The 27,612-nt window shown below is 34.0% G+C and overlaps 1 protein-coding gene across 1 annotated transcript in view; it reads left to right on the plus strand.

Annotated features, from left to right (window-relative positions):
• The window catches only part of DPP10 (dipeptidyl peptidase like 10), a 934,204-nt gene that overhangs the window by 556,637 nt on the left and 349,955 nt on the right, over positions 1-27,612 (plus strand). The gene's annotated exons all lie outside the window — the stretch shown is intronic.

Here is a 27,612-nt window from a genome sequence, read left to right on the forward strand (position 1 = left end):
ATTAGTACTTTATTCTTACATTTTATTTTGATATGCTTAATTTTTGTTCAACATGAAAAAATGTTGAAGATAAACTTATATCTTAATGAACTCTCTGGTAATTGGAGTAATCTGCTGAATTTTAACTTTAATGATTCAATTGTCAGTTTCTAAAAGTAGATAATGGGACAAAACTAGATAAATAGCACTTTTCAAAATAGTTTAGGAACAGCTTATTTGTTTGCTCTCTGTCCGAATGAGAATGGGATTTCTGTTAACTCTCAATAATTGTTCTATGTCAGAGTTGTCCCCTCTAAGCTACTGTGTAGCTGGAGAAGTACATAATTTTTTAATGTTCTTTCTAGGCTTTCTTTTTGTTTGTTTTTGTAATATGACATCTTTTCCAAAGTTGTATAGGTATCAGGTATAATTAGTTAAAACAGGAAGAAAAAGAACTAGACAGTCAACCACACCTTGTTTTTTAAGCTAACTATATATGATGGCAATCCGAAATCATTTGCTTTAGTAGCACAGTGATTTTTATGAACAAAGAAAAGGATTTCTATCCCTAGCTCTCTGTGAAGTTGACTTGTTGATTGTGAGATATGCTAGTTGTTCCTCCCGGAGAACCTCATTAAGGGGTTCCCACCCTGCATCTGAGATTGAACTGTACCTTTCATCCTATTTTGAAGTGCACTTGATAATTTAAATTTGTCTTTGATTGAAGAATGAAGAACTACAAATCTTAGACTAATTTGGTTTAGATATTTATACAGAGTGTATTTAGATCATTTACTGGTATATTCAAGATTAAAAAAAAGTCTTTTGGCACTTATCTTTCTTATGCTGATGTTTATAATTCTTTGAGGAAATTCAGAAATTAATATTATATCATTCATATGTCCTATTTTGTATCTATTACAAAAACAAGGGTTCTTCCCAAATGGATAATATTTTAGGGGTTATATAATCAATATATATTTCTTCATTAATTGATCTGATCTAATTATAGTATACATAGTTGGCCACTTCTATCATTTGTCTCTTCATAACAAGACTTATTAACTGTATATACAAAAACCAGATAGCCCATGGATACATTTTAGTGGGTTTGTGAAATTGGATGGGAAAAAACACATTTCTATTTTTACTAACATCTAAACAAAATTTGACATTGTTTTTAATTATTTAAAACAGTATTTAAAACAGTAAAACAGTGCATAAGCTTTATAGATTTTAAAGAAACTTAATGGCTTAATAAGTGGTCTCTATTAGTTATTTTTATTGAAATAAAATGATAAATGATTGCCAACTTTATAGTTCTGGATCTCTGAGAATTTTATTTGAATAGTCATTTCTGACCAGCCTTTCTAGCTTTTAGGGGCTTGCTTCTATTTTATTGTTAAACCTTTACAAACCCAGGGTCATCTCTGTATCACAATTAGGCATTACAGGGTAATTTTCAAGAGGAAGTTAGTATGTATTTTTTATATTGATATACATGTTTCACCCCCTTGAGTGTTATATTAGATGTAACATGCTAATTCATGAAGCATTCCATTTTAAGAAATCTTTATGTTAGACCTCCACCTGGACTTTGTACCATAATCTTTCAGAAATTGCTGACAGCCACTGAGCAATCTCATTTTTCAATACTTTGAGTGCCCTAGGATATAATCCAACAAGTATTCAATTCAATAACTATATACTATTTCCAATACCATTTATTAGGGGGTGAGCAGTCAAAGACAAAATGGAAAAGTTTTTTTTTTCTCAATAAACTTACATTCTATTGAGTACAATACAAAATATTACATAAAACGGCCAAAAAGTAATATGTGATTTGAAGAGAGAAAATGAACAACTAATAGAATCATGGAAAACTTATAGGAAGTTACACTGGAGGTAAAACTGGAAGGAAGCTAGGGATTATGTGAAGCAGAGAAATGGAGGAAGTACATTTGAGGGTGCAAGTCAGTCTGTTTCAAAACATGGACATAGAAAATAAAATACTGAGTTCAGGAAAAACCAATGATGCCAGTATGGTTGATGTGAAGATCAGTAAATTGAACTCATCAGAAGAATCTAGGTGTTCTCTTACACTTTAACTATTTAGGCACAGTGGATAGAGCACCACCCCTGGAGTCAGGAAGACCTGAGTTCAAATCTAGTCTCAGACCAGATATTTGACACTTAATAGCTGTGTGACCCTGAGCAAGTCACTTAATCCCAATTGCCTAATAATAATAATTTAACTATTTAATTCTTATTGCAGTAAAAGGAAACAAAATATGAATTTGTGAACCTTAGATTTCTGAGTATTTGCTATCACTCATCCAAGAGGTTATCCATCAGCTCCTATTGTATCTCTTCATTGATACTCTTCTTTCTGCCCACATAGTTAACAACCTCACCAAAAAATTATCCCAGATAAATAGGTATCAACTATTTTTTCCTTAATTTCATCTTTGGCATTTCCCTCGCCACACTGCTAATGTCATACTCCATTAGCTATTCTAGCTTCCATCTCTTAAACATGCTTTCAAAAAAATCTAGTTGTTTTGTGAATCCTCTGGTAGCAATATAGTTCTCTTGACAATTCTTTTTCTGCTCACCTGTACTGTTTCTCTTTGTGTCTTTAGAAATTTCACTCTTGATAAGTCTTCATCTTTCCTGGGCTGATTTTATTTTGAATTTCACATAAGATATTCTTAATAAATATTCATTGAATTGAATAATGGGGAATATTAAATTATAATCCTTAGGATGACTTAAAGTGAGAAAGCCCTGAGTTCAAATTTTGCCTCAGCTACTTACTAACTGGGTCACTATGAGCCTCAATTTCATTATCTAAAAAAATAGGTCAATTAAAATACCAAATTGACAAAGTTTTTGTGGAAACCTAATTATGTATCATATGGAAAATGTTTAACAAACCATAAAATATTATATACATTTGAGCTATTATTGTTATCTTTCTTTGAATTCTTTGAAATTTATTCTGCCTAAATCTAGGGTACATGTCAGTTTATAGTATGCTATTTTTTTCCACTTCTCTATAACAAAATGTAACATGGAGTAATTTTACTTTCCCCTAAGGAACTTACATTTTTTACTCCATAACTATGATGACATAGTGAGGTAAGCACTAGCTTCAGAGGAAGGTCCAATTAGTTTCAAGTCCTAACTCTGAAGCACATCGGTGGTATGAGTTAGGATAAGTCATTTAACCTGAAGTTCAGACCAGGAGTACTGGAAAATTAAGTCATATTTGGAAGCTGAAGGAGTTTAATTCTCTGTTAATTTTTCTCATCTGTAAAATGAAGAGGCTGGATTCGGTGATCTCTAAAGTCCCTTGCAGTATTAAATTTCTGACCCTATCCCTGTCAGTACCTCCATGCAATACTTTAATTCTATAACTCCAAAAAGACTTTCTCATCATCATTGGTGAAGGACATTTCCAAATTTAGATCACCCCTCCTCAATTAAATAAGAAGTCTGTGAAAAACAACAAAAATAACAGTGATTACTACTTTTTGATGAGAAACAGATTCCAAATAGAAATTCCTCTCATTAATTCTTATGAGGACCAAGTGAGATAATGTGTATTAAGAACTAACTACACTTATGAAGCACTGTATGAGTATAAATTGCAGTTGATATTATTTTTAAAAAAGGCTTCATATTGCCATTTGGGGAAATGCAAATTATATTATAGGAAGAGTCACACATTACCACTTTGGGAAAGGCATGCAGATGTCCTGAGTCACTGATCTTATTTATATGTCTTTTTCTTTTCTCCTACAAACTCAGGCATCTTTTTTCATCTTTCAGCTCCTTTGTCTAACCCCTTCAGACACTCTGCATCTTCAGAGGCAAAAAGAGACAATAAATCAATAGGCTTTCTAACACTGGAAAACAAGCCAAGAAGTTGTTCCTTGTCTTTCATTGAGTAGGACAAGATTTCTAGCAGATGTCTGAATAATTAAATTGAACCCCAATACTTATTATGCCATGTTGTTCTAAAACCTCATCTTTTTTTAAAATCTTTATTTCAACTCATCTTCATATCTACTTTACATGCACTAGTCTACTCAGATGATGATATGACTTCTCTTTCTTTCTCTGATGATTTCCATACGGATACTTTCTAACATATTTTTCCTCTTCCTTGTTATTAGATTTCTTTATATTCTTACAACTTGTTAATATTCAATGCTCTCTACATCTTGTAACTACATCTCCTATACCTGCCCTCTTTAGCTATCCCGTTTCTTTTGAATAACTACCACCTCTCACAACTACATTTTAGTCATGGACCTCAAACTATCAATATCAGTAATAAAAAAAAAAACCTTTGCCACAAATTTGTCTTTTAATTGTCAGGATCTGTACTACATTTTGTGTTTGTCTTAGGATTTCCAAACCCCTTTGTGCATTCTTACATGAAACATAATTGAATAAATTTTATTGCTTGCTTCTTTCTTGGATCTTTATCTCCTATCAATTTCTGTACACCTTTTTTACTATAATAAATGATTATAGGTGTACAGTTGTGAAAGAATTTAAAGTCCATCTAGTAGCAGCCCCTCCAAATTCCTTCAAGGTCCCATACTACTTCTCCAAAGTATTTTTTTTTGTTTTTACATTGCAGCCTTTCATTGTTTTATTAATTTTCTTTTGTAAGTTGGAAAGTTATTAGTTATTCATTACTTCCTGACCCTCTCCTCACCATGCTGCCTACTTTTTGCCCATCATCTTCATCACCCTCCTACTACAACCTTACACTTTGTCCTTGAGTCCCTAAGATCTAATAGATGAACTTTCATATTAACTTGATGTAAACTAGACCTCTACTCCACTTTTAGCCCATGTCCTCACCATGTTCTTCTCCTTACCACCTGAAATTTAATCTCTGTCCTTGGATCTTCCACCTCTGCTAGGTGAGTTTTCCTCATATCTTGCCAGGAATTAGGCCTCTATATCCCATCCTGGCCATCTCCATCCAATGCTTCTATGAGCATAAGTTCATGTGTTCCTCTTCAGATTAGAAAGTAAAATATAATGTAAATACAGTATGATCAAAGAAACTGTAATTTAACTAGATCTGAGGATACACTTGGATTTTTATCTCAAGAGCTAAATTCAGTGCTCATCACTGTAAATGCTTAATGGATGCCATATCTATGTATCTACCTCCCTATCTCTCAGCATCCTTCACATATTCTTTTATGAGGGAAATTCCATGCATTAACACAATCCATCATAAATTTTAAAGACTTTAAAGTCCTTATAACACAGTAAATAAATTAATTAAATGATGAAAAATGTTTCACCCCCCCATTGGTTTCATGTAGTGAAGCTGGTATTTGAAATTAATTTGTGACATTCAAGATTCATTGGAAAGGAATAATTTCTGTAGTGGTACTCTCATAAGTATTTAATGATAGTAGAAATGGAAAAAAAAGGAAGAACAAATGGGAAAGACATTAGGTAGGAGGAATACCTTGTACTTGGTCTTACTTTAAAGTAGAATATAATATGTCTAAAATATAACTTGCAAATTCAGAGCCTGCTTAATTGGGAATATATATATACATATATATATATATATAACTATGAAAAATAATTATATATAATGAATAGAAATATAAAAGTTAGTGGAACAATACACTGCTTTATGGGAAAAGATTAAATTTTATATGTATTTCAATCAAGGTCAATTCAGGATTTTTCCAAATCCTTTTTGGAATATGCCAATATACTTTTGTGTGAATATTTGAAAATAGTTCCAAAACTGGTGGAATAGTTTACCATAAAGTATTTAATCAAATCATTTCTGTAGGTATTTAGGTGGAGTTATTTAATAGAAAAAATGATATGACAGAGAAATGAGGGAGACTTGATCTATTACTATTTTTTTTCGGTAGTCTCTATTTAATTAGCCAGACAATCACAGAAGCAAATCAGGTGATTTCATGAAGTCAGACTGAACATTTTATAATTGAGTAATATATTGAGATTATATTCTTTTTTAACATTTCCCTTTGTATATTAGTGTATCATTTTGTAAGGTACTCAGATTGTACATAGTCATAGTGAATGTCTTTGTTTAATGAATGCATAAAGTATTTTCTCTGTCTCTATCTAACTAGTACCTGTGAATTTGCTATTTAAGTGTTCCATTACACTAAGTGAACCACTATGGAACCGAAAGAGTAAATGATTCTTAGCACTTAACTCACTCCTGGGTGTGATTTATGAACTGGCAAAAATAGAACTGATACATGTCTACAATTTTTTTTTATAAATTTCACACTCCAACAATTCTACACTTAAAAGACCTTATTAGTCATATACTGCATCTAATTTCTTTATGTTTCATCAAGTAAGGGAAAGTCCTTTGTGATCTAGGAGAATTCAGTTGCCCACAGTCTTGCCTCTTGTTTTTACCCTTTCCATTATCTTTGTTTGTTTTTATCTAATCACAGTTTATTCATGGTAAAATTCCATAGTATGTGTTCCTAGGTGAGTACCTTCTCCTAAATCTGTTTCTAAGTATGTTATGTCAAATGAAGCCATGATTAAACCAATATCTCCAGAAATGTATAATTAATTCATTCATCATAAATAATAAATTTTGAAATTGAGTCTGGTTTATCTGGGTTTCAGTTGGGCTTCTCTAGAACTTCTTCCTTTTCACATTAATAGAGACATAAGGTAAATATTTTTCTAAAGATATGACCTTAGGTTACATAGAGAGAGTCTGACACTTTATCAGCTTCAACCAATGTGTGTTGTCTCCACATATAAACATGCACACTTATATACTCATTCATACATACACTAGCAAACTAAAATAAAAAATAAAAGTAAAAAGGGAATATGATTAAAAATCAGTTAAATATATCATTAAAATGACAGCAGAATTGCCGGTGTAGTGATAACCATTTTTGCATTTTTTCCTAGATGTTAGTCATTTGGTGAACATTAGCAGCATATGTAAAGAAGAATGTTGTTTGGATTTTTTATATTTAGAGTATTATTCAAAGCTAAAACATTGTAATTTTTAAGGTAGAGACTATTCCTCAGGTCAATAGTTGAATCTTTTGCAGGTTTTTTTAAAAATATGATATATGTATGTATGTATACACTTTAATTGTGTGTATGTGTACACATAAAAATAATGCTTTTTTACCAAATGAAATATTTGTTCCCAGTAAACTTACAGGAAAATAAGTATTCCTCTGTTTCACTGTCATCTTTATTCCATACTTTGATGATGTAGAAAGGTGAAAAGGTGAAGCCATGGGTGCACATAGTTGATTTCCAAGGAACTGATTATATGCAATCCTCTGAGAGATTTTCAGTGTCCCATAAATTTTATAGGGCCATAGAATCTTATACTGAGTGAATCAAAGGGTGCTATATATTACAATCTTGAATGCTTTACTTATGAGTTGGTCAGATAAAATTAAATATAAGAATTGGTAGGATTCTTTTGGGATAAGTGCCTGCTCTCACAGATAATAATAATCACTTTGACTCAGTCTCTGTCCTTCTTCCTCTTCTGGGTAAAGGTGTTGATCTACCTGTTCTTTAGTGCATGTTAATATAAGCATTTTTCACTCATTAAAACATTTTGTATAACATACATGCATTTGTATTTACTAAAGGATACCATTTTATCATCTAAAACATAATGATAAGATGTATTTTTTTCCTCTTTCCCCTCCTTTGCATATTTTTTCCCAGAATGTTTCTGCTTGTACATCTCATCTCTTTCTCTCAGTTCTCAATCACTTGTAATAATGGGTAACAAGCATAGATTAGGGAAACAACATCCCTGTAATATCTCTAATCTTCACTTTAACCAAGAGCTTCAGTCACTTCTGTCAAATTTTTTAAATGACATGAACAGTGAAAAAGAAACAAATACATTGGTTTTAATTTTATCTCCTTTTTCTCTTTTCCTTGTCCATTATCAAGTTGAGCCATAGACAGTGGCTAGCTGTTGACATAGGGCAGGTAGCCAGGCCTAGAGAAGCTGTAGTCAAAGAGGAGTGTAGTAGTTTATGGTGGAAGGGCTTGGAAAGAAAATATCAGGAGTTATTTAACTATTGGTATTTCGACATCAAGATACAAACAAGCAGTAAAGATCAGGATAATTAATAAGACATACTTAGAGCATGCAGTGAGACCCAAGGACAGGAATTGAAGCCAGGAGTAGAATGACAACAAAAGAGAAAGCAGATATTTAGCACCATAATTAAGAGATTTTGATTAGGGAAGCAGCTTTCTTCCTTATCTTCAGAAACTTTTTATATCCTTTCTGTTAAAGTGAGACTTGTTCTTGTGTGTGTGTGTGTGTGTGTGTGTGTGTGTGTGTGTGTGTGTATGTATGTATGTATGTGTATCTGCAAGGATTAAAAAAAAGACAAGAATGAAATATAACCTACCTTCTAGGAACTTCCATTTTATTGGCTGTGGTGGGAGGTGAAAGAAAATGAACACAGATAGATCCAATAAATATTATCGGACTACAAAATAATTTTAATTTGGAAAGGAAGGGCACTAATAAGTAGGAGGATAAAGAAAAGACTTTCCTTTGGGAAGTGGCTCATGCACTGGATTCTAGATTCCAAGAGGCATAGATGATGAGGCAGAACATTCTGGATATGAAGTGGAGTCCAGGCAAAGGTATAGGGATGGAAGATTTCATGAATCCAGATTCACTGACATTCTTGCCTGAATTCCCCCACTTGGATTTGATCCCTCCCTTATCTGATGTTCTAGCATTTCATAATGAGCTGTAGAGAAGGTTCATATTTCACCACTGATACATACTATCTGTGCGACCTCATCAAATCAATTAACTTCTCTGGGTTTCATTTCCCTCTTTTGTAAATTAAGTGGTTTGGACTAGAAGGGGCTAAGTAACTTGCCCAGGGTCACACAACTAGTAAGTGCAATGTGTCTGAGGCCAGATTTGAACTCAGGTCCTCCTAAATCCAAGACCAGTGCTCTATCCACTGAGCCACCTAGCTGCCCCATAAATTCCTTTCTAAGTGTGGATTTACCACTTTTGTGACATATTGTATATTTCATTTATCTGTGGTTTTTTTTTTCATCTCTACTAAATTTTAAAAATTCTTGAAGAGAAAGACAATGTCTTATTTATCTTCATCTCTCCCGGTTTCTAACAGAAATGATGTTCAGTTGTTTTAGTTGTGTCTGACTTTTCATTACCCCATTTGGGGTTTTCTTGGCAAAAGTATTGAAGTGGCTGCTATTTTTTTCTCCACATCATTTTACAGATAAAGAAACTGAGGCAAACAATATTAAGTGATTTGTCTAGGGATACACGACTAGTAAAAGTCAAAGGCTAGATTTTAACTCAGGTTTTCCTGAATCTAGGCTGGGTATTCTATCCACTCCATCATCTAGCTGACCTTTCTAATAAAACAGTAGGTACATAATCTATATTGAAGTAATATAATACTGATTTTAAAAATAACTTTATTCAGCATTTCAATTTTCTTATCCATTTTTTCCTTCTCTATTCTTTGGAATTTTTTTCTCAATACTCAATATAAAAGGATTGGTTGCTCAATGAATAGAGCATTAGCCAGAAATTAGGAAGACCTAAGTTTAAATCAGGCATCAGACACTTACTAACTGTATAGCCAGTCACTATATCTCTGTATGCTTCAATTCCCTCAATTCTAGAATGAGAATAACAATAGCAGCTAACTTCCAGGGTTGTTGTGAAGATCAAATGAGATAAGATATGTAAATCAATTAGTACAGAGCCTGGCACATAGTAGGCACTTAATAAATGCTTGTTTTCTTCCTTTATGAAAATATATAATTGAGAGACATTTCAATATCCAATTTATTCTTTCAGGTAAGCAGCCAAGACACAGAGACAGATTTTTAAATAATTTTCCAAAAGTCATATCTCTAATGTAAATCTTCTTAATGGTCAGATTTAAGATAAATGTGAAATGAATAAGTCGACTATTTTATTCTGTCAACTTTGTTCATATGTTTTACGTTTGCTGTTAGAAACTTTAATTAAATTTACTATTGTTTCAGTACAATTAGAAATGTCCATTATGCACTAAGGCACATAAATCTGCATGAGAATAACCATCTCAGAATGCAAAAGTAATAATTGAATGAATCATTTAAATCATGTGTAATAGAAGGAACATATCTATTATATATATGTTACATCTGCTGTTTTGGTGTCTGCTCTCCAAACTTGATGCTCTATAAAATGGCGTCATTCTTAGTCTCTAGAGTTGGATCCATTCATTCCTGTTTGTATCCTGATTTGTCTTTAGCATCATGGAAAAGACCCTTGCTATGATAAATATCTATTGTAATTAAGAAGTAATCTCTGTAAAATGAATACTGAATGCATCACTGCATTAAGAGGTAACTCCTCTCTAGTGAATTATCTAATTAAATTCTGGGTCTTAATACTTAAGTGCCTTACAATTACAGACACATATTTGAAGTCTCTGGGAGTATCTGGTCATAGTAATATTCCACACTGCTAAGTTGCATTTACTTTGCCTTTCCTGCAGGCAGTGATAGCAGAATACCCATAAGAATCTAGGAAAATTTCAGTGAATAGCATTCTTCTAGATTACCAGATTCAGAAATATAATTCACCCTAACACAGGTGAAACAATCTCTTTTCTCCTGAGACATTTAAGTCTTATTTCCATCCCCCTCTAACTCTCCACAAATATGCCTCATATAGTCAGCTCTAATTGCTGCTTGCCTGCAATATTGCACCCCCATGCTTACTAATTGCATTACTGTGTGGAAATTACTTAAAATCCATAGATCTAAGTTCACCAGCTGTGAAATAAAGGAATTGTATTAGAGAGCCTCTGAGATCCCCTCCTGTTCTACATTGATGATGAAATGATCCTACCATTGTTATTACAAAGCTAAATTATCAAGTGTTACAAAGAAGCAGTCTGGTTCAGGGCAGATAGAAAGTGGGCATTTGAGTTAGGTACCACTGACATCATGCCCTACTTCTGAAATACAGTAGCTCCATGACCATAGTCAAGTCACGTAAAATATAGGTATCCCTATGCTACTCTGGAAGATAATAAATGATACATGAGATATTGAATTGCATCGTTGGATGGACTTCCCAGAATCAAATGATCTTACAATCCTGCCTAAAAGAGAGAAGGAGAACACAAAAGGGTTAAAGTCATGCACATTACAACTGATCTGTGACTTTTTTTCTAAAAAAGGGAAACCTTCAAAAGTTAGCCAGATAATTTTGTATTAGAAACCAGTGATTTTCAGTTTGACCTTTTTGCAAGATTCTATATTCATTCATCTGCTCAACCAACATTTATTGGAGACATTTATTAACCAACATTTATTGTGACTGGACTATCATGTTATATGTATTAGTGAATGAGGTAGAAAACATTATAGAAATGACAGAGTTTGCCAACAGGTGAAATTAAGCTATTAAAGTTTACTAAGCCCTAATAGATTCCAAAGATTGTAATTCCTTCTTTGATCATGCCACAGGAGAAGGGAAAGGAAAAGGCAGAAAATTTTCCTCAATCAAAGCCTGGTACTTTGCTTCAAATAAAGGTGCAGCATTTTGCTATGACCATCAGAAAGAAAAACAAAAGATGTATTGTCCACTGATTCCTAATGCCCTGCTAAGGAATAATGGATTCACAAGAGACCTAATCATAGCAACAAACAAATTCTATGAACAATATTTTCTCATTTCAGTTGTTTGCCACTCTTGCTTCAGGATCAATCTAATCTAAAAATCTTCTTGATGTTCTATCTTAGTCTTTTAGTCAGATAAATACATGGGTAACTCTGACAAATTCCCCCCTCCACCTGAGATCCTAAGGGAGCAGGATTATTAATTGGACTTCTCTAGGGTTAGAAGTCATTAAGATCAGGAATCAGGCTTATTCATACTAAACTTAGCCCTGCAAAGCAAGTGACTTTGGAAAGGCATAGCCATCATTTTCTACTCGAGATGCTCAGACTATGGCTAACTATGGAGCTGAAACATAATACAAATAATGAATGATAAAGGGGTAACTTCACTGTTCTTGATGAGATCCCTTTAATGGGATGAACAGTACTGAAAGAAATGACATATGTGATAGGTAAGTCATTAGTAGTGAGCAGCCTGACTTGGCTTGTTCTTGACTTGTTCCAGATTTTCATCAATGACTTGAGTAAAAGCAGACCTTGAATGGTGCAAGACTGGGAAGGATAGTAATATTTTATATGACTGAATTAAGATTCTTAATGTAGATACAAGATATTTATTGGGAATAATAAATCTGACATTATTTAATCTAAATAAAATACAAAACTAACATAATATTAGGGTATAGTAATAACCTTATTCGTATCATAGTTTTCATATCACAGAAGGTAAAGTGCCACATTGCTCTTACCTGATTAAACAAAATTTTAAGTGTTGTATTCAATTGTGGGGCTTCATTTTAAAAGGGATATAGACAAATAGATAGACATCCAGAGTGGAAAAACCATGTAGACAAGGAATGTGCTCATCTGTCAAAGATATTCCTCAGGGCATTCCTGCAGGGTTGGAAGTTTGAACTAAATAAAATTCCTTCTAACACTAAGCCAGTACGATTCTAGAAGCAGAGACATCCCCCACAAAGCATTGTATAAGAAAAGGAAGTATTAGTACCATTGTTAAATGTTAAGTCTAAGGCTGACCATAAAGATCCCACTACAGCTGTTCTTTGTTCTCTAAAACTTATAACAGCCTTTATTCAAAAACAATAAATTCTACCACTGATTGGTCTGATATTTTGTTTACAATTTCTAATAGAAAACAAATAATCTAGAGTATAGTAGTCATGTAGCTTTTTTACTTAAAGCTTCAGAGATCTCCCCTTCAGGCATTTTTCAGTCATCAAGAGTCAGTGTCTGACTTCTCATGAGCCCATTTAGGGTTTTCTTGGGAAAGATACTGAAGCCATTTCCTTTTCCAGCTCATATTACAGATGAGGAAACTGAGGTAAGCAGCGTTAAGTGATTTGCCCAGGGTCATACAGCTAGTAAGTATCTGAGGACAGATTTGAATCCAGGAAGATGAGTCTTCCTGACTTTAAGCTCAGAGCTCTATTCACTGTGCCATCTAACTGTCCCCCTCAAGAAACAGGAAAACATTATACAATGATGTAAATGAAAAGGAGAATAAAATGACTCCAAATATGTTCTGCTTGCCGTGATCAGTTTTGGATCTCAAGAAGAGATGAGGAAATTCGCTCCCTCTTTTCCTCATGTAGTTGTAGTGGAGGGGGCTTGCAAACATGGGGAGGACTATCCAATGCTCAGCATTGTGTATTTTGTCAGGCATGGTTACTCTGTGGCTTGCTTTGATGGATGGTTTTCCCTGTTGTTCTTTGTAACAAAGGATTGATTTCTGGTGTGTATACATGTGGTATTTATTTGGAAATGCCTGTCATGTAAAAACCAGCACTGTCCATAATAAAACAAAAACAAAAACAAAAAACAAAAACTAAAACTGTTTTAATAATAATTTCTGAGTACCTCAAGTGGGGTAATAAGGCATTCTTAATAAGAATTTTTGCTTATTGACTGATATTCATTTATTTTACTAATAACAAATTACACTTAAAGATTATGTGCTAGTAAATTTACCATTTCAAACATTAACTTGTGTTGCATTGTGCTCCTTAATGATGTAAACAAAAGCAAGATGAATACTTTGAGGGAAGACAAAATATAATTATATGGTAAGGAAAATAAAAGCATAGTAATGAAAATGATTTAAGGTCTATTTTAATAAAATGTGGTCATATTTTTTCTTCTTGAAAAAAGAGACAGTTTTCCAAACCATATACTTTAAGGATAATATTTTTAAACAGCTTTCAAATTATCTGCATTAGTTGATTCTTCATCTTGCAGTACATGTCTCCCCTCTTACAAAGGGTGAAGTTTTAACCTTGTCAACATCTTACTTCTACCCTTCTGAAAACTCCACAATTTGCAAAAAGAGAATAGTATCTGGGAAATTATAACTAAATAATTTTAATTAGGAGTTCAGAAAAAGGAAGAGAACACATTCCTGGTTGCTTCCTTTGAGCCCAAAACATACTCTCAATAAACTGGCTTAGTCAGGCAATTTTTTCTAAAATTATAGAATTTGAAATGAATCCTAAAGCAATCCTTAATTTTTACATGTAAAGACATGGGTTCTTCTTTTTTACATGTAAGACATGGGTTCTGAATATTTTAGTGAGCCAGCAGAAGAGAGAAATCCAAGAAACCTTAGTAATTTCTTATGTCAACCCAAGGAGTTTTATCACTAATAGATTTCAATATCACTCCCTAGCCTTACCACCCCCTCATTGTCAAAATAAGTGCTAAGTCAATATTGAGTTATTCCCCCTTGCACATAGTAAGGAGCTTGGGACATGCTGGCAGGACAGTAAAGCAGTTCCAGAAATTATATATTTTTTTCTCCCAGGGAAACACTGTCACAGATTTTAAACCAAAATATTTATTTATTTTGGTGCTTGGGAAACAGGCATTCCTGTTTCAAAGTACACAATCATATTGACCACTCTGATAAACAACACTGGCTGTCAGCAGTGATTAAAATGGGAGGGGGGATTTTTTTTTCTTTATGTTAACACAATCTTCTTCATGAAGTTAACATTGATCACATCAGTTAAAAGTGATCTATTCAACCTTCAAACAACTATAGCAATTTTATTGGCATTACTATTCATATGCCACTAAACTATGATAAAAGGAAGCTTATAATCTGTATGCATATGTGCACATGTATAATTTTATATGGTTATAAGATTTTAGATAACAAAGGTTAGATTTTATTCATTTTATCCCCTGAGTGCTGAGCAGTGTAAATTCCAAAAACAAATCTGAACAACAAATCTTTGAATAAATAACTATCATGCTATGGAGAACAAATACATCCTGGTATGTATGTATACATCCTTCCATTCAGGTGAGTGCCAAAATGTTTGTCTTACTTACATATGAATCTTACTCTAAATAAACCTAAACAACACCTTCAAAAAATTCAACACCCTCTTTTTTCTCCCTATATTTATAAACTAAAATTAAGAGATGGAATTGTGCTGGTTGAAGTGAATAAAAGAACACTCGTGTTGATTGAATGCCTGGTGTGAAACATATTCACACAATGTGATTGGTTTTTTGACCATTGAGTCTCACAAAGTGAAAAATTAATTTTCTGGGATAATTCCAAAACAATTTTCCTTTGGAATGAGAAAAAAATACAAATGAAATGCTGCTTCAAAGTTGATATATGTCTTTTAGAAATGTGGGAGATTGAGGGCAGAGCCAAGATGGTGGAGGGAAAGCAGTGACTTGCTTGAGCTCTCCCCCCCCAAACCCCTCCAAATACATATAAAAAATGCCTCTAAACAAACTCTAAAGCAGCAGAACCCAGAAAAAGACAGAGTGAAACAAATTTCCAGCCGAAGACAGCCTGGATGGTTGATCAGAAAGGTATATAGTGCCGGGCAGGGAGAGGAGAGCAGTGCGGCATAGGCGCTCAGGCCACAGCGACCCTGGAGCAGGCTTCAGAGGACTGAACCTCAGGCAGCTGTGGCAGTTTCCAGACTTCTCAACCCATGAATGCCATAGACAACTTGGAAGATCAGTGGGAAAAGTCTGTGACTGCGGTGAGAGAGGAGCTAGGTCTCAGCCACTAGTCCCGAGCATGCCCTCGGGGCAGCAACTGTTTCCTGAGCTTCTGGTCCACAGACTGAGGGGAATCAAGTGGCTGATCAGAGGGGGATTGCAGGGATCTCTTTGCCAGTGCTGAGGCAGGAATCTCTTGCTTTACCAGTGTTTGGAGCTGGGTCACAGTTCTGAGGGGCGAGCCTGGGGCAAGGAGGAACACTGGTGTACAAATGGAGCTTGTTGTGGCAGTGGAGAGAAAACACCTCGCACCTTATCATACCACCTTGGAAGAACTGAAAATTTTCAGATCCCTAGAAGTATCCCTGAAAACAGCTATACAAATCCCGAAGCTTGGGAGAGTACATTTTCCACATTGGAAGCAGAGTTTTACCTTACAAAAGAATTTAAAACTCAAGTAATTGGCCAGGATCATGAGTAAGCAGCACAAAAAGAGTCAGACTATATTATCTTACTTTGGTGACAACGAAGATCAAAACATACAACCAGAAAAAGACAATGAAGCCAAAGCTCCTACATCCAAAGCCTCCAAGAAAAATGGGAATCAGTCCCAGGCCTTGGAAAAGCTCAAAAGGGATTTTGAGAAGAAAATCATGAAAAACAAGTCAACAGCTTGCTAAAGGACACCCAAAAACATACTGAAGAAAATAACACCTTAAAAAAATAGCCTAACCCAAATGGCAAAAGAGGTCCAAAAAGCCAATGAGGAGAAGAATGCCCTAAAAAGCAAAATCAGCCAAGTGGAAAAGGAAATGCAAAAACTTAGTGAAGAAAATATTTCCTTAAAAATTAGAATAGAACAATTGGAAGCTAGTGACTTTATGAGAAATCAAGACACTGTAAAACAAATCCAAAAGAATGAAAAATTAGAAAACAATGTGAAATATCTCATTGGAAAAGCAACTGACCTGGAAAATAGATCCAGGAGAGAGAATTTAAAAATTATTGGACTATCTGAAAGCCATGATCAAAAAAAGAACCTTGACATCATCTTTCAAGAAATGATCAAGGAAAACTGTCCTGATATTTTAGAACCAGAGGGCAAAATAGAAATTGAAAGAATCCACTGATCTCCTCCTGAAAAAGATCCCCAAAGAAAAACTCCTAGGAATATTGTAGCCAAATTCCAGAATTCCCAGGTCAAGGAGCAAATATTACAAGCAGCCAGAAAAAACAATTCAAGTATTGTGGAAACACAATTAGGATAACACAAGATTTAGCTGCTTCTACATTAAGGGACCACAGGGCTTGGAATATAATATTCTGGAGGCCAAAGGAAATAGGATTACAACCAAAAATCACCTACCTAGCAAAACTGAGTATAATCCTGCAAGGGAAAAAATGATCATTCAGTGACATAGAGGACTTTCAAGCATTCTTGATGAAAAGACCAGAGCTGAATAGAAAATTTGGTTTTCTATCACAAGACTCAAGTGGAACATGAAGAGGTAAACAGGAAAGAGAAAATCATAAGAGACTTATTAAGGTTGAACTGTTTACATTCCTTCATGGAAAGATGATATTTGTAACTCATGAGACCTTTGTCAGTATTAGGGTAGTTGGAGGGGAAAAATTATATGTACATATATATAGATATAGATAGATAGATAGATAGATAGATAGATAGATAGATAGATAGATAGAGGGCACAGGGTGAGTTGAAAATGAAGGGGTCATATCTAGAGAATAAAATTAAGGGGTGAGAGAGGATTATACCAGGAGAAGGAGAAAAGGAGAGGTAGAATGGGGTAAATTATCTCACAAAAAAAAAACAGAAAAGAAAAGGCTCTTACAGTGGAAGGGAAATGGGGGAAGTGAGAGGGAATGAATGAATCTTATTCTCATAGGATTTGACTTAGGGAGGGAATAACATACACACTCAATTGGGTATGGAAATCTGTCTTACCCTACAGGAAAATAGGGAGGGGAAGGGGATAAGAGAGTAGGGGAATGATAGAGAGGAGGACAGATTGGCAAACAGGGTAAGCAGAAACAAATACTTCTGAGGAGGGACAGGGTCAAAAGAAAGAATAGAATAAATGGGGGGGCAGGATAGGATTAAGGGAAATAGAGTTAGTTTTTCACAGCATGTCTACTATGGAAGTATTTTGCATAACTGCACACATAGAACCTATATTTAGTTGCTTGCTTTATCAATGAGGGTGGGTGGGGAGGGAGGAAGTGAGAAAATTTGGAACCCAAAGTTTTAAAACACGTGTTTAAAAAAAAGTTTTCACATGCAACTGGGAAATAAGAAATGCAGGAAATGAGGTACAGAAATACATCCTTCCCTACAGGAAAATTGAAGGGCAAGGGGATAGGAAAAGGAGGAGAGATAGAAGGGAAGGCAGCCTAGGGGAAGGGGTATTCAGAATGCATGCCACCTTGGGATGGGGGGAGGGGCAAGATGGGGTGAAAATCTGGAACTCAAAATGTTGTGGAAGTAAATGTTGAAAACAAAAGAAAATAAAAATTGCCATAAAAAATAAAGAGAGGAGGAGTGACATGGTTAAAAAAAAAAAAAGGAAATGTAGGAGATTGTAAAAATTGAAGTGTGGGTTAAATTTTAAAAATGGATGCAAAATAACAGAAAAAAAGGGAAAAAATTAAAAGCTTCATGATAAATTAAAGAATATCAAATAGTTCTTAGGGAAAGGATTAGGCAATTAGCCTGAGAGAATTAGTAAAATATTTATTTTCCTTTGTTGCAGGTGACAACCTTATGCATAAATTTAGGACCATGATGTACAAACATGATTTTGACATAACATTATTTTTAATTGTGTTCTCCCCATTATAAAACCAGTTTTTCTTCTACCTCATTTTACCCCTATGTCCTAGTTAAATCCTCTTGTATCTTATAAATAGATTTTAGGTCAAGTGAGTACATGCTTGATAAAAGGATGGGAGAATGTAGAAGAATACATTTAAGAATGTAAATGTAGGGGCAGCTAGGTGGCCCAGTGGATAGAGCACCAGCCCTGAAATCAGGAGGGCCTGAATTCAAAGCCGGCCTCAGACCAAACACTTGGCATTTACTAGCTGTGAAACCCTGGGCAAGTCACTTAACCCCAATTGCCTAAAAAAAAAATGTAAATGTAAAGGATTGCTTTTTTTGTATAAAATCTTATCTAGCACAAAATTGATCTGTGCATCCTATGATTCCTCACACTGTTTTTTTTCCCCTCACTTCAGGAGGAGAACTTTTTTTGTGTGACTTAAAAGTCTAGTGCATGGGAGATAAATATGTTGGCTGATTTTTCTTATCCCTGGTGGCTTTGTATCCAAGTACAACTACTGGCTTGGCTTAGCTAAGCTTAAGTTTTAATACCAAACAAGGCCAGCTGTATTCAGCTCAATAGATCTATCCTCTTTCTTACATTTATCTATTGACATTAAAGGGAAAGCCATACCCCCTATCCTTGATAAAATGATATAAAAATGAATAATTGGGGATTATATAAATAACATCAAAATTAGGTGGTTTATCCCAAAACAGTTATATCCTTGATATTTTCTATCAGACCCTATCAGTCTGATAGGGTAGAACTTACAGAGATATTTACCTTGAAATTTTATTTGTACAGATAGAAATTATCTCAGAGAAAATCTAGATCAGGTCCCTCAACACAGGTATAACAAAATTGAACCCCCTTCCTGTCCACTGATAGATGCAGCCCCTCAAAAGGAAAATATTCCTCCCAAGTACCACAGCCGTTCTTTGGCAGATTTGGGAGTATTACGTAGGTCCTATTACTTCCGACTTAATTCTCTTTACCTCCTATCACTGACCTTCAAACATATTTTATATCAGAATGACAGTGGCTTTAATGTCTCCAGAAAAGAAAAGAAAACATACTCTCATCCTGGTTCTATTCAAGCACTAACTGCACTGAATTATACTTCAGATTTATCTGCCACTTCTCCCAGCTGGATAAGTTCATCGCCATGACAGGTAAGGGATTTAATCCTTAATCCTCCTCTCCTGACTGACAGTGCTAATTACAAGTTGGATCCCATACCACAAAATGATGTAGGAGCATAAAAAGAGAAAAAAAAATGGGAGATCATTGGTTTCAATTTTTATCATTGTTTGCCTTATTCTGTTATTTCGCATCCAGTATATAATACATCTCATCATAAAAATGTATTTTCATTACTTTGCATTTTCTCTTGCTGTTATTATTAGGATCTTCAAAGTCCTAAAGTGGGCATGCAGGGTCTCAGGAACAAAACAAAAGAGACACAAAATAAATAGTGCAGGTGCCAACACTAATTAATTACTAATTATACTACCAAAAGTTTTCCCTTGTATCAAGTTTGCCAAAGGTAAAAAAAAAAGGATCTGTCCAGGGACATAAAGTTTTTGAGAGGCACATTGTTCTTGCTAATCATAAGCACTTTTTCCTGAGTAATTCCCTTTCTCCAATTATTCTATAGTCTTTCTCCAGAATCTCTGTCTCTTAAATGTATACCCTTAAACAGTGAATGATTTTATTATGAGAGTTGATTTCTGAGAGATGCGTGCCTAACTATTATAATTCTGACTGAAATGCAATCTCAAACCTCCAGCATTCTTTAGTTTAATATTTAAGGAAACATATCATGCTGATCCTAATTATGTCAAAGATCATGGGCAAAGTTTTGAAGAAGAAGGAGGAGGAAGAAGAGGAGGAGAAGGAGGAGGGGAGGAGAATTACAATACCCTATGTACAATCACCCTTTTCACGGTGGAGTATAACTTAACATTTGATACTCAGTCCAGAAGAAGATACATGGATATAATTTATGATTTAATCCCTCTCACAATCATCCCAGGAAAGTCAGTGTTAGGGAATTGAAAAATATTTTTTTCAAAAAATAAAAAGAGATTTAGAAAAAAAGTATTTCATACAAAATTAGATTGATTACTAATTTTGTTGAGGGTCCAGGTTGCCTCTGTTTTCCTTATGAAGCCATTTCTAGTACTACAGCTGTGTAAACCTGTACCCATGTGGGTATTCTTATCAGAGTTATCCCATCATTAGTTCTTTACATTTGGATAGACATCAATAAAGATTTTCAATAAAGCAGTCTACATGGCCTGGATACCCTAGCTATCATAGTCATTAAGTTATTTTGCTTGCTACCACATTCTTACTACTTCTTGCTTGGCCTTTCCACTGCCTCTTCAAGGAACAGTAGTAAAATAAATATTAGAAAGATTACAATAGTCTCCTACCTTGTGGCTCCTTTTGCAATCCCTATGATTGTTTTTAGCAAAGCCTATTTTCCTGACTATAATTACTAAATATGTGTTTTCCTCAGTGTAATATAAATGAAAACAAAGACTGCTGTATATTTTTTCCCATATTAGCCATGGTGAAAAAGAAAACAAACCAAAAAAAAAATAAAATGCAAGAAAAATAGAGTTAAAAAAAGTACGCTTTAATTTGTACACAAAGTACAATAATTCTCTCCCTAGAGATGTATAGCATTTTCATCATAAGTCTTTCAGAATTATCTTAGAATATTATCTTGATCACAGTAGGTCATTTTTTCACAATTAATCATTCTTGCAGTGCTGTTGCTACTATGCACCTTCTTCTACTCATTTCACTTTGCATTTGTTCATAGAAGTCTTCCCAAGTTTTTCTGAAAGCATCCTGCTTCTCCTTTATTATAAGATAATAGTATCCAGAACAATGATATGGTACAATTTGTTCAGTCATTCCCCAGTTGATGGTTATCTACTCCATTTCTAATTCTATGTCACCACAAAAACACTACTATAAATATTTTTGTCCAAATAAGTACTTTTAACTTCTCTTTACTCTCTCTGATACAGACCTAATAATGGTATTATTGGATCAAAGGGTATGCACAGTTTGATTGGGCATAGTTCCAAAGTGCTCTCCAGAATGGTTGGATCAGTTCACAATTCCACCAACAGTGCATTTGTGGCTTAGTGTTCCCACATCCCCTCCAAAAGCCAATATTGTCCTTTTTTGTCATATTAGCCAATCTGATAAATGTGAGATGGTACCTCAGAGTTGTTTTAGCTTGCATTTTTTTGTGATCAATAGTGACTTAGAGCATTTTTATATGACTATAGATAGCTTCGAGTTCTTTGAAAACTATCTGTTCATATCATTTGATCATTTATCAATTGGGGAATGACTTGCATTTTTATTAATTTTACTCAATTCTCTATATATTTGAGAAATGAGGTCTTTTCAGAGATAGTTGTTACAGTTTTTCCCCCTGATTTTTCTGCTTTCCTTATAATTTGGTTGCATTGGTTTTTGTTCATTTTTAAAATTTTATATAATCAAAATTATCTATTTTATACTTCGTAGTGCTCTCTATATCTTCTTTGTTCTTAAATACTTCTCTTATCCATAAATCAGACAAACTATTTCACGTTTTCTTAATTTGCTTATGGTATCACCCTTTATGTATAAATCATGTACCCATTTTGACCTTATCTTGATATACAGTGTAAGATATAGGTCTATACCTAGGTTCTGCCATATGGTTTTCAAGGTTTCCCACAAGTTTTTGTCAAATAATGAGTTATCTTTCCAAAAGCTTGGATCTTTGGGTTTATCTAGACTAAATTACTACAGTCATTTACTACAATGTAATTTGTACTCAATCTTTTCTACCAAACCACCATTTTATTTCTTAGCCAGTACCAGATTGTTTTGAAAATCACCTCTTTTATATACCTAGACCACCTTCTTTAGATTTTTTTCCCAACAACTCCCTTGATATCCTTGAAATTTTGTTCTTTCAGATGAATTTTATTTTTTTCTAGTTCTACAAAATACTCTTGATAGTTTGATTGGTAGGATACTGAATAAATAGAATGATTTAGGGAGAATTGTCATTTTTATTATATTGACTGAGCCTACCCATGAGCAATTAATATTTTTCCAATTATTTAGATCTGACTTTATTTGTGAGGAATTATTGTATAGTTGTGTTCATGTAGTTCCTGGGTTTGTCTTGCCAGGTAGATTCCTTAGAATTTTATATTGTCTATAGATATTTTAAATGGAATTTCTCTTTCTATCTTTTGCTGTTGGACTTTGTTGGCAATATATAGAAATGCTGATGATTTATGTTTTTATTTTGTATCCTGCAAATTTGCTAAAGTTGTTAACAAATTCAAGTAGTTTTTTTTGTATAACTGATTCTCTAGGATTTTCTAAATATAGCATCATATCATTTGCAAAGAATGATAGTTGTGTTTCCTCATTGCCTGTTCTAATTCCTTCAATTTATTTTTCTTCTCTTATTGCTATAACTAAAATTTCTAGTAAAATATTAAATAATAGAGGTGATAATAGGCATCCTTGCTTCACTCCTGATTGTATTGAGAAGGCTTATAATTTATCCCCATTACAGATACTGTTTGCTGATGTTTTTAGATAAATATTACTTAAGGCTTTAATGTAAGCTCCACTAATTCCTATGTTCTGTAGTGTCTTTAATAGGAATGGGTGCTGTATTTTGTCAAAAACCTTTTCTGCATCTATTGAGAAAATGTTTGATTTTGTTGGTTTTGTTATTGATATGGTCAACTTTGCTGATAGTTTTCTAATATTGAATCCCACCTGTTTATAGTGCATGATCCTTGTGATGTATTGTTGTAATGTCTTTGCTTTATTTTATTTAAATTATTTGCATCAATATTCCTTAGTGAAATTGGGCTATAGTTGTCTTTCTCTGTTTTTACTCTTCCTCATTTGCATATCAGGATCATATTTGTGTAATAAAAGGAATTTGGTAGGATTCTTTCTTCACCTTTATTTTTCCAAATAGTTTATATAGTATTGGGATTAATTTTCTTTAAATGTTTGGTAGAATTTGCTTGTGAATCCATCTGGTCCTGAGGATTTTTTCTTAAGAATTTCATTAATGACTTATTCAATTTTTTTCTAAGATTGAGTTATTTAAGTATTTTATTCCTTCTGTTAATCCGGTAATTTATAATTTTGTACATATTAATCCATTTCATTTAGATTGCCAAATTTATTGGCATATAATTGGGCAAAATAGCTCCTAACAGTTGTCTTAATTTCTTCTTCATTGGCGGTGAATTCACCCTTTCTGATTTTGCTACTAGTAATTTGGATTACCTCTTTCCTTTTTTTTAAATCAAATTAACCAATGACATCTATTTTTTTTTCATGAAAACAGATTCTAGTTTTATTTATTATTTCAATGGCTTTCTTACTTTCAATTTTATTAATATCTCTTTTGGTTTTCAGATTTCTAATTTGGTATTTTATTGGAGATTTTTAATTTGTTCTTTTTCTAGATTTTTTGTTGCATACCAATTAATTGATCTGCTTTTTCTCTATTTTATTGATGTAAGCAATTAAAGATATAAATGTACCCCTAAATACCACTTTGACTGCATCCCATAATTCTTGCTATGTTATCTCATTGTCATTTTCTGTAATAAAATCACCAATTGTGTCTAAGGTTTGTTTTTTCACCCTTTTTTATTAGATTATTTAATTCCCAATTATTTTCAATCTCTCTTTCCATTTTCCATTATTGGATGTATTTTTTAATTGAATTATAACCTGAAAAGGATGTGCTTACCATTTCTGCTTTTCTGAATTTGGTTGTGAGGTTTTTAATTCCTAATATGTGGTCAATTTTTGTGTAGGTGCCATGTACTGCTTAGAAAAAAAAAAAGGATATTCCTTTCTATTTCCATTCAATTTCCTACAGACATCTATCATATAAAACTTTTCCAGAATTTTATTCTCCTCCTTAATTTCTTTCTTGTTTATTTTTGGTTAGATTTATCTAGTTCTGAGAGGGAAAGTTTGAGATCCCTCACTAGTATCTTCTCCTTCAAAAATTTAGATGTTATACCTTTTGTTTCATATATGTTTAGTATTGATATGACTTCATTGCCTATGGTACCTTTCAGTAAGATATAGTTTACTTCTTTATCTGTTTTAATCATATCTACTTTTTTTTTGTTTGCTTTGTCTGAGATCATGATTGCTACCCCTGCTTTCTTTGCTTCAGCTGAAACATGACCAATTCTATCCCAGCCCCTTACTTTTTACCCTGTGTGTATCTCTCTGCTTCAAAAGTGTTTTTTTGTAAACAACATATTCTAGGATTCTGGCTTTTAATCCATTATGCTATCCACTTCCATTTTATGGTTGAGTTCATCCCATTCACATTTATAATCATGATAACTGTGCATTTCTCTCCATGCTATTTTTCACTTATTTATCCCCCTCTCTCTTTTACCCTCTACCTTTTCCCACGGAACAAGTGTTTTACTTCTAATCATTGCCTTCCCCAATATACCTTTCATTTTATCAGTCTACTCTCACCCCTTCTATTATCCTCATCCCTTTTTATTTCCTTATGAGGTAAAACAGATTGCTATATCCAACTGAGGGTGAGCCAATTTTGATGAGAGTATTAGCTTTCTCTGCCACAACCCATTTTATCTTCTCCACTATAATAGCCCTTTCTTGCCTCTTTTAAGTGGGGTAATTTTCCCCTTTCAATTTCCCCCCTTCTTTTTCCAGTACAATTTTCTTTCTCACACCTTTGTTTTACTTTTCTTTTTGTTTTTGTTTTGCAGTATCATCCAACCAAAGTCATCTTATAGTCACATACTCTGTCTACATTACTACTAAATGCTCTTATAGAAACAAAGTTAAGATTTACAAATCTCATCTTGCTATAGAGAAATATAAACAATTTAATCTTATTGAGTTTCTTATGTTTTATCTTTCTTGTTTCATTTTTACCTTTTTATGTTTTCCTTGAGTCTTGTATTTGGAGGTTAATTTTTTTTTTGTTAAGATCTGATCTTTTAATTAGAATTGCATGAGAGTCCTCTACTTTGTTAAATATCTATTTTGCCCCTGAAAGATTATATTCAATTTTGCTGTTAGGTGATTCTTGGTTTTAATCCTAACTCCTTTGCCTTCTGGTATATCTTATCCCAAGTCCTCCAGTTTTTTTAACATGGAAGCTGCTAAATCCTGTGTAATTCTGACTGTTGCTTTGTGGTATTTGCATTGCTTATTTTTGGCTGCTTACAATGCTTTCTCCTTGATCTGTGAGCTCTGGAATTTGGTATGATTTTCATAGGAGTTTTCATTTTTGGACTTCTTACAGGGGTGATTGGTGGATTCTTTCAATTTCTGTTTTTCATTCTGGTTCTAATATATCAGTACAGTTTGATTATTTCTTGAAAGATGTTGTCAAGACTTTTTTTCTGTCATGGTTCTCAGATAGTCCAGTAATTATTATATTTTACATCCTGGATCTATTTCTTAGGTCATTTTTTTCCAATGAGAAATTTCACATTTTGTATTTTTTTCTTTTTAAAATTAGTTTTATTGTATCTTGATGCCTCATGGAGCCATCAGTTTCCACTTGTTCAATCCTAATTTTTAAGGAATTATTTTCTTCAGTGAGCTTTTTTATTTCCTTTTCCATTTGGCCAATTCTATTTTTAGAGAGTTATTTCCCTTGGTAAATTTTTGTATATCTTTTACCATACTATTGAACTTTTTTTAAACTCTTGCAATATTCTCATTTCTTTTTCCCATTTTTCTTCCACTTTTCTAATTTGCTTTTAAAATCTTTTTTAAGTTCTTGCAGGAATTCATTTTGGGCTTGAGACTAAATTACATTTTTCTTTGAAGCTTCACTTGCAGCCATTTTGAAATCATTGTCCTCTTGTAAGTTTATGCCTTGATACTCCCTCTCAACATAGTAACTTTCTATACTGAAGCTCTTTTTTTTTTTTGCTTATTTTTTCTGCCTTTTTGTGTGACTTGGTGTTTTTATGTGAGAGTTGGGCTCTGGTCCTACACTGTCAACAAATATTTTGTGCTAGAGCTCTGGGTCTTACTCCTGGCTTTCACTGGGCTTCAGGGATTAGCTGCTTGCTTTCTCTGGAGGTTAGGTTTCCCTTTTGGCTTTTACTGTGGGATGGGGCCTTCCTGTTGGCCTCCCCTGGGTGTGAGGTTTAGCTGCTGGCCTGCCACAGGGGTGGGACCTTTCTTCTGGGATACTATGGTGACAGGATCTTTCTGGTGGCTGGCCCTGGAGGAGAAATTTTGTTGCTGGTCTGCCCCAAGGGTGAGGCACTGCTTCTGGGTTGCTATGGGAACAGAGTCTCTCTACTGATAGACCTCAGGGGCGAGGCTTCACTACTGCTCAGCAATGGCATCAAGTCCTGGCAGGTAGCTTGTACTGGGGTGGGATTACTGCTGTGGGGCTTTGCTCCCCTGCCAAGACTACTGACTTGCCTAGGGGGCTGCTGGTTTGCAGGAGGGTGGGGGCCTCACTGGTGGATTGCTCCAAGCTTGGAGCTTGCTACAGTTCCCCTGCTGTTGGACCTTGTTCACCCCACCCTATTGAGGCTGACCTTTCCTACAATGTTGGCAAACTGCTTTCCTGCTCCTAGATAAATTCTGAGGTAGTTTTCTAGTTGTTTGGAGGAGAATTTGGGAAGGCTTCAAAGGGTTCCTTCCTCACTCTGCCATCATGGCACCAGAAGTTTGAATGTAATTTTTGCTATTTTATGGTATAAAAATGGTGCTTTTAATATTTCTGCTTTTCTTCATTTCATTGTGAGGTGTTTGTGTCCTAATGGTCAGTGTTTGTGAAGGTACTATGTAGAGCTGAGACAAATAAGTATGCTCTTTTTTATTCTCATTCAGTTTTGTCTAGAGATCTATCATATCTAACTGTTCTATGATTCTATTCTTTTTGATTTTTTTTCTTATTTATTTCTGGTTAGATTTATCTCACTCTGAGAGGGGGAAATTGAGCCCCCCCCATTAGAATAGTTTTACTGTTTATATCCTCCTGTAA

This window comes from Vombatus ursinus, unplaced genomic scaffold (genome assembly GCF_900497805.2).
Source record: "Vombatus ursinus unplaced genomic scaffold, bare-nosed wombat genome assembly UNPS02010548.1, whole genome shotgun sequence".
In the NCBI taxonomy this organism is placed as follows: Eukaryota; Metazoa; Chordata; class Mammalia; order Diprotodontia; family Vombatidae; genus Vombatus; species Vombatus ursinus.